Here is a 9629-nt window from a genome sequence, read left to right as displayed (position 1 = left end):
ATCTCTGATATTTATATGGTTTAATGTTGGTTATACGGATCGGTTCATGTCACGGTTATTTCACGTATTTACTTGTGATTGTTAAATGGATGGATGCAAGACCTAATTGATGATATAATAGTCCAATGGATAAGGAGGTGATCCTTCTGGTTATGTTTCATAAGTTCTTTCAATCATTGATGCTCTTTCTTGTATCCTAGACCTGTAGGTTGCATTGATGCCAAGTGTTTGACAGAATGTCAGTCCTAGTTGGGGATTCTCAGGCCTAGCCCTGAGGTTGATTTTTGATTTATCAACATTGTTATCATGTCTTTGATGGATTTTGAAGGTTGAAGCAAGTTCTGGGCATAGGCCAGGATTCTGGGCTAGAAAAGTGGCTCAAATCTCGGGGTCGTTGGCACAAGTTTGTTGAGAAAAGTCTACAGTTGTTGGCACAAAGGCTTATGAGAGTGACTTTGAGTTGTCAGTCATTGTCTTGCCTATAGCACGAGAGTGAATTTGGGTTAAAAGGCTTAAAACATCAGTGGGACCCAGGGACAAGATATTTGAGTGGCTAACATGTCTCCTGGGGATGTAACTGTTGATGTGGATGGGTTTGTTTGATGAGCTCTGTCGATTCCATTTCCTTAATGTCACCAAGGAGATTGATTCCATTATAGTAACCTCTCTCATCACATGTGTTTCTCGGCTAGTTGGTTGCTTGGGTGGACCTCTGAGGAGGGGATGTTATAGAAATGAATTGGTGGTCTACATGAACAACATTCAATTACGCCTTAATGAGACTTTGGAGTTGCTCAAGAGCATTTGCTGGAACTAGAGATGCCTCAATGACCGCCTGCGTGATTTGGAGGCCCGAGTAGATCACAACTACTTTCATATGCATGAGCGAGACGGATTCCCAGTTGTTGCTCCTGGACTTCCTCCTCACCACCCTCCATGACATGATTATCTCAGTTTCTCTATCTTTTTTGTCGTCTTTTTGCTATGTAACGCTACAAGGCCTATTGAAAATAATGATTGTATGGTTATATCATTTTCTATCTCCGACACCTCGTGATCTCATTTGTGGCTCAAGTTAATCCAGGGGGTGTGAAATCAATTTTTGTACTCCAGTTTTCATTGTTGATAATATAATTATGCTCTTTTGACCGACAAAAAAAAATTAGTCGTGTGTTTCTGGAAGTAGCATACAAGCAACAATTGTGAGAGTTGATTAAATTTCCAGTTTTCTAGGGCTTGTAGTTTGGAGATCTACTTACCATGTATTAGATTTTTAACGAAATTTAATTGACTTCATAGCATTAATTGCTTCCATTTTCACTTCCTACATCCATTTCATTCCAGACTTTCATTATTTGAAAAACTCTTTTCTATTCCATTCCATTTTCAATTTTCAAGTTCATTAACTTTCAATTTTCTAATGCTTATATGCCTTCTCCCTCTCCTATTATAATTAATTCAAATTATTTAACAAACTTTATTTCTTTTCATTTTTCAATTATTATTGCTATTTATTTTTCAATTAGTTATAATATCAAATAACCCTATACAATTGGGAAAGCCCTAGTAACCCTAGTAAACCACAATATCACTGTAAAGGCTCTCATCTAGTTTTGAATTGGGTAATTATTATCACAATTGCCTGAATTATCATTAGACCACATTGACAACTTCACCTTATTCTAATTGGCATTATCTATCGACGCCACAAATTCACCCAGACGACAGAATTCTTACTGGAATCCGATAAAAAAAAATTCAAAAAATTAGAATGTTGGAGTGTTTGAATGGTCTTTTGATAGTGGAAATGGATTTAGCACCATCAAAAACACCTGGGGCACCCAAAATCCTGAAGTTTGATAGTTGTAACCCAAATTAAAAAAAAAAAAAAAAAAAAAAAGTCAGATTTTGTCATAATCTAGCTGGAATTTCCATTATTTTCCAAGTTAATTTGTGGGCTGTTTAGGCTATGCTATTCTAATTTACTTGCTCCAAAAATATTTATTTGAAGATCGTGGCGTGTTCACAGAGTCCAAAATTCAAGTAGTGAAAAGTGAATTATGTTATGGATTGGCGAGGTTTCAAGCCTCAATGAACATACTGTATTGGCAAACTGCTTGTGTAAAACTCGAGAAAAAAATTGAATTTCAACAAATTTTATTTGCCATTAGTCTAGATAAAGGTAAATATAATGAATCTAACATCATAGGATAGTGTAAATATGGTTTCTTCTACAATTTGCAATTGTCACTTGTATTAAATCTTTCTCGTTATTGATCCAATAATCCATCCTCAATTTTTCCTAGTTCAAAATGAAATAAATTAGTAAAGACCAAATTAGGACCGTACTGCAAGCCATTGTAATTGCAAAGAAAGAAAATGGTTGAATAACGAGAATTGAAGTCGTACCATGACAGTTAATCCCCGGAAAAAGTCAAGAGAATTAAGCCTTTACTTAGTGTCTGCTTCTTTGGCTCCATTTCCAGGGCCATCGAGTTTTGAATTTGAAGGGTGTTTAGCAAACTCTGACATTGACCACCTTCTTCGACCATACAGTATGTGGAATCTGCATAATTAATATCTTGGTATTTAACAAAGTTAACGACAAGAAAAAAGGTTCATACGACTAATAAATTGATACTAGCGAAAAAAGGTTCATACGACTAATAAATTGATACTTGGCAAATAAATTGATACAACGATCATTCATACTAGCGAAAAAAGGTTCATACGACTAATAAATATAGTAAAAGGGACTTCATATTCTCATATCCTTACAAAAATAGATATTGTAAATAAAAAAATACATTGTCGATATCTAAAATTAAAAATTAAAGTTTCATACACATTGCAAATTAAACTTCATACAAATTAATTATAGTTTACATCGATAATAATATATTGATTCTTTATCAATAAGTAATTTGTACAATCAATTCTAAAAAACTAGTGTTTTGAAGATGGAAAAATGAAAACAACATAATTATAATATGCAAACCTATGCAAAAGTTATATGTTGTTTATGCATAACCTCTGCTCGAGCATTATTAAGCGTCACTACAACCAATAATTATGCAACAAACGTAGGCGGTGCATAACTTCCTCCTATCCAACCGCATCGGCAACCTTCCTCCTATCCAACCGCATTGGCAACCGACCTCTTGGACATTATCTTGAACAATTCCATTATGGAAAAAGAATTCAACATATTGCTCATTCGATTCCCCCCACCACTGCTTTTCCCATGCTTCTCAAAAGCTTAAAAGTCCTAGAGTACAAAAAATTCTAGTGACAGACATCAAGGTAGATGATGTTCACTTGTTTTCCAATACAAGAATAGCTTGCGTATTTCAACTTCAAAAAGAAAAATGTTCCTATCTCACAATATATTTCACAACACTCTGTAGGGATCATGCTAAATTGTATCTTTCACAATCTACTAACCAAAATTATGGCAAATTGAATAAAGGTCTTATGAATCATACTGTAGGTTATTTATTGAAATTTTGATGTTGCAAAAACTTACTTCACTTTTTGTGATGAAAAAGATTCTTGTAATGAATATTTAGTCATGTTGTTCTACTTTTTTGGAACTTGCTTTAACATACCACCAGGCACCGGCAACTACAACAACCACTCCTGCCAGAATTGCAACATTCTTTGTTGAATATGTTGATACCTTTTCTGAGCTTGTAGATTGTCCTCCATGTGTAGATTGTCCCGCTTGTGTACTACCCGGGCTTATCTTATGTTCCTCAGGCTTCACACCCTTACGTGCAAGTTTGTCTAGCTTCTCTTGCTCCATTTTCTTGATATAGACATTCGCGGTCACTTTTTCCTCCTCATCAAGAATCTTTTTGGAGCCTTGACTAAGCCCCTTCAAGAAAAAATGCCTCGATCCCATCCCCATCCTCTATAATGCAGAACTCAACGTCGGTGCCATTTTGAACAAAATCAAGGTTGTCTTACAACTAGTGTCCTGGAAGGTAGAAGGAATAAAGTAGGCTTGCAGCTTGAGCCTCAATTGCTTTTCCTATGCTTGCAAATGCTAAATTTTGATTTGTTTACCACGAAGACTATGACTATATGCAACATTACTACTATGGATGCCCGACGTGTAACTAGTTAAATGTAATCTAACTGTAACTAGTTAAAGATTTTTCAATAAAATGATTATTAAATAATATTGAAACGTCCAAGATTTGGTTACAAGAACTGAAAAAAAATTACATTAATGAAGTTCCCATACCCTTGGAAAAATGCAATGGAACAAATCTCGGCTATGGCATAGAATTGGGCTAAAATAACGATTATTTCATTATGTTCCATTTCACATGTCATGAAGGCGGAAATAAGACATTCAAAATATGAACCAATGGGACAATTACAAATTGGTTTTTTTAATCATGTCAAAAAATAAATATATATTTTATAAGCTTAAACATTAGAAAATATATTGGTGAAAGCAAAGCTCAATTAATTAGTAGTCAAAAGATGATTTCTAGGGTCTTGCCTTGGCACGGACTAATAAGAGCTTTATAATTACTTTTTTGCTCATGTTAAGAAGAGTTTTACATTCTAACAAATATTAATGTTAAATTATTAAATTTAAAAATACAAATAAAAATTCAATGTCGACTTAAATAATAAATTATTAAAGATAAAAAGTAATAATAATAACTTAATTATATTTAATGTATTGTAAATTTGTTTTTCTTTAAAAAAAAAGAAAAAGATTATGATAATTGTTGAGTCTTGAAAATGTCATTCATTTCCATTACACTTTCACTCTTATATCCATTATATCACCTCCATTTCACTACTATGTCACCACATTCATCCCACTTTCATTATCATTGGGCCACATTATGTTTTTCCAATCTTTATTAATTCCAAGCCTTTTAAGTGAATTTGTGGTTAAAAATTACAAAATAATGTGCATATGCTTATACCTAACAAATGAGTTGAGATTGTTGACATGTGTAGGTTGAAAGGAGGCTTCTAGAAGACCCTCATGTGGCACTCTAAGGCCAAATTCGAGTTTGAGTGGAAAGAATCATGGGATCATGAGGATATGTGTCACATCTCCTAATTATATTGTAACTCTAAGAAGACATGTGTCTTATTAGTTCCTATTTTGATTAGGACTCTAGAGGTAGAGGGAGAGATTCATGGACTCTCATTAATGAGATGACTTCTCATCTTTTTGTATAAATAGGAGATCTCTCTCCTTTATTTGTTAGTCTTTTAGCTTGGGAGTTCAAAAGTTTTAGCTTGTTAGTTCTTAAGCTTGTTAGCTTGTGAGATGGCTTTGGAAAGCTTTGGAGATCTTTGTTGTACTTTGTAATTTTGAAGAATTTGAATAAAGCTTTGATGTTCTCAACATGGAAGGAGATGTGAAGTAGATGTCATGGAGAATATTAGAATGTAAGGTAGAGTAGATTTCATTTTGTAATTTTGCTTTGATTTCATTATGTCATTTAATTGCTTTCAAGTTTGATAGTTTAGATTTTCCATTCATGCAATTTTAATTCATGTAAGTGTGTTCAACGGGTTGATTGTAGATTAATTTTTCTTTATATGTTTTTGCATCAACTAGTGACATGAGATTTACCTCTCTGTTGACTTTGTTTTTTTTTAGCTTTTCAATTTCAGTTATGCTTTGATTTCAGTCTTATTCATTTGCTTTGTTAGTTAGTTTAGATATCAAATTGCTCAAGTTGTTGATGATTACCTCCGAAAGCCATAGCGAGACTAACTAGCGAGGGGTCAGACTATGAATTGATGTGATTTGATTTTAAGTTTACTTTTCTGCAATTAGATATCAGATTGCTCAAGTTGTTGATGATTACCTCCGAAAGCCATAGCGAGACTAACTGGCGAGGGGTCAGACTATGAATTGATGTGATCTGATTTTAGTTTTACTTTTCTGCAATTAGATATCAGATTGCTCATGTTATTGATGATTATCTCCGAAAGCCATAGCTTAGACTACCTGGCGAGGAATCAGACTATGAATGATGTGATTTGATTTTACTTTTTATTGGTTTGCAGTTTTTGATTTGTTTGAGTGCAATAGCTTAACTTTTATTTCCGTATTTAGACAAGCAGCAGAGACAGTGATTTCATGATCAATATTTCATCTTTTGCTTGATTAAAGTAGCTGCATACTTACACTTTTGTTTAAGTACTAATTCCATCAATAACATGTTTTAAGATCTTTTGAAGTGCTAAGTTTTGGAAGTTACCATTAGGGACATAGACCTTGTCTTGAAATCTACATCCATACTTGACCTTTAAAAGTATTCTTAAGACCTTAGAATAGGATTTCCATTTGCATTAGACAATTTAGGAGATCAACAAGAACAAAACCCCAAAACAAAACAAAAACTATAAAACAACGAAGTAAGAAAAAGGTTAACTAAGCACATATGGTGCACCACACTTCATCAGTTTACGATACCCGGATTGATAATTTATGTAGAGCAATTTAAGACGTTAAATTGACTAGACAATAATACATATCAAGGAATTTAAATAATAATAATAATAATTTATGTTTATAACCATGATATTTTAAAACATATATATTTTTTGTTTTGTTTAAGGCTCTACTTTATATTACTATTGCAAAATAGTACAAAGAGTTTGACTTTGTGTTATGGGTCACCTTGTTGGGAAACCAACACAATAACGAAAATTAAGATGCTTCAAATTACAAATGTTTTTCTTGACAAGCATATCCATAAAAAATAAATGATTGACTAGTGTCAAAGGTATTGTGTCAAGGATGACAAAAATGTTGGCTCCGTTCTGTAGAGCCAACAATATAAAAAAAATGGTGGGCATTATCCATTATTAAGAAAAGACCTTATATGAAACCATAATATGATTTGGGATTGACCATGAGCCAACATCCAATGAGGGATCATGGGCCTCAACCCTGCGATAAATTGTAAGCCATCGATTAGTGAAGGAGCATTTGTTGCGGTCCAGGGAGAGGCCATGAGTCACTAACCAAGCAAGGGTTGCTGACAGACCACCATGCCAAGTAATTACATGAATTGCAGACTGTATCCCCAAGTATCCTTTGCATAACTTCAAAGTGTGTAATGGCTTGTGCCTAATTGGTTAGATATTTAGGGGCAATTTGGGGGTCATTGGCAAGCAGGTTATGTTTGCTAATGAGTGCCATAGGATATGATGGCTCAGCTCTTATCATTAATGGCTCATTCTGCTCTTTGCCATTGAGAATTCGTGAACTGCTACGAGCCACTATTCTAAGAAATGCAGCGAACCGGGGCCATAGCCATGAAGAAGTGAAGCCCTCAACTCTTAGGAGGCAAGGCCATGCGGAGCATGAAGTCTATATATAATATAACACACCCTCTTCCCAAGTCCACCCAAGCAACCAACCTGTTAGGTAAACATGTGATGAGAGAGGTTACTATAAGGGATTCAATCTCCTTGGTGACCTTAAGGAAATGGAATCGACAGAACTCATCAAAAAAACCCATCCACATTAGAAATTACACCACCAGGAGACATGTCAGCCACTTGGACATCCTGTCCCTAGGTCCCACTGATGTTTTAAGCCTTTTAATCCAAACTTTCTCTCATGTTATAAGTAAGACAGTGACCAACAACTCAAAGTCTCTCTCACAGGCCTTTGTCCCAGTGACTGTGGACTTCTCTCAGCAGACCTGTCCTATCAGCCTCGAGATTTGAGCCACTTTTCTAGCCCAGAATCCTGGCCTCTTCCCAAAACTTTTTACAACCTTGAGCATCCCCAACCGGGACTGACATTATGTCAAACACTTCGCGTCAATGCAACCTACAAGTCTAGGATACAAGACAGAGGATAAATGACTGAAAGAACTTATGAAATATAACCAGAATGATCACCTCCTTCTCCATTAGACTATTATATCATTAATTAGGTCTTGCATCCATCCATTTAACAATTACAAGTAAATACATGAAATAACCATGACACGAACCCCTCACATAACCATGCTTATAACCAACATTAAATCATATAAATATCAGAGATATGACAGCCATTAAATCCACATATAAACAAGTACAAAAGTAAGAGAACTTAGCTTTTATTAATCATAAGCAAATTCGACTAGGTTTGGGACTTCCACATACCACCTGACCATAGACATGGCTGAACCAAATCTCTCTTTCATCCAGTCACCCCCCTGCCATATTCTAAGCATGAATATGGGATCTCATAGAACAACCAATCCAAGAACAACCAAGGGAATCTGGAGGTTAAAACACCTCCACCCTGACCAAACCATGATCATAGAAAAATCAGTGCTCTGATCACAACCAAACCGAACTTGGAATGCCATCTGGAATTCATCACTATCCTTGAGGAATTTTTTGTCTCCTTGTCTCTCAGGCTTTACTGCAATCCAAACTCGGATCACTAGGCCCTAAACTGAGACCAGTCTCTCAGGCTTTACCACAATCCAAACCCAGATCACTAGGTCCTAAACCAAGACTTCTCCCTCAGGATTTACTATGTATCCCACCAAAACCAGTCAAGGGATTCCTAGGCCTTTGGGAATGAACCTTGAGACCACCCCCGCCTCGGATTCCGAAATTCATCTGGAAAAACAAAGCTCAAAATCGAGATAAAAATCCCAACATACCATGACATCTGGAAAAATGGAAGGCTAGGCTAAAAACCACTGTCATAAACTGGCAAAAACATGCCACCGACAATAAGAGAACCATACACCAACATGCAAAGCTGTGCATGTCCAAACTATCTAGGAAATCACACATGAAAAGGTTACCTGCAAATATTCCTGTTGAAACTACTTGATCCTGCTCTTCTTCCTTGATCCTTGCTTTCCTTCCTTTCCCTTTGCTTGCTTTTCCTTCCTTGATCCAAAGCTAGAGTGCTCCAAAGAAACTCTAAGTGACCAAGAATGAGAGAGAGAGAGAGAATAATGAGAAAGCTCCAAAACTTGAACTGACAAAAGGTTAGCAAAAGCTTGCCCACTGATCCTTGGAAGACTTTGCCAATTTTCCTTAGCCAAAACACACATCTAGTGATGCCCACTTAGGTATATTTGCCCAACATTCGGCTTGGAATAAGTGTCCCTTAACCATGGTCTTATTTTTCCTTTATTAACTTTTATTACATGAAATTGTCGCCAGGGCTTTTACAGAACCCTCCCCCTCAGGGAACACCGCACTCGGTGTTAAACCACACCATGACCTCAACAGGACCATCGAAAAATAAACATACTGCCCATGGAGCTTTATAACTTAGCTCGTTGTAGTATTTACAATGAACGACCTGTTCAAAAGAAAAACATCATGACAACATGACAATATAACAACCATAATAATATGACACCCATACTACTTATTGGAGCTTTATAACTTAACTCATGGCAATATTTACATCTATATACATATACATGCATAGACCAAAACATCAACAAAACATATGCCAAACATATACCAACATCAAACCATAATTGCTTTGCCTCAACTAACAAACAATGAAGGATACAGGGCCTGCATCTGATTCGCCATCTCCCATGTAGCTTCTTCAAGCCCAAAGTGCTTCCACTGCACTTTAACTTGCTCTATGGCTCTAT

General features: G+C 35.7%; 1 pseudogene; it reads right to left on the bottom strand.

The window, feature by feature from the left end:
• Positions 1-3565: 3565 nt before the first annotated feature.
• Positions 3566-3943, bottom strand: LOC149224576 (uncharacterized protein At2g27730, mitochondrial pseudogene; annotated as a pseudogene).
• Between the last annotated feature and the right edge of the window lie 5686 nt (positions 3944-9629).

The sequence above is a fragment of the Pinus tabuliformis genome, chromosome Q, assembly GCF_031772625.1.
Source record: "Pinus tabuliformis cultivar Carrire ecotype Pingquan chromosome Q, CPIR1, whole genome shotgun sequence".
Lineage (NCBI taxonomy): Eukaryota > Viridiplantae > Streptophyta > Pinopsida > Pinales > Pinaceae > Pinus > Pinus tabuliformis.
This window is presented reverse-complemented; position numbering and strand designations above follow the sequence as displayed.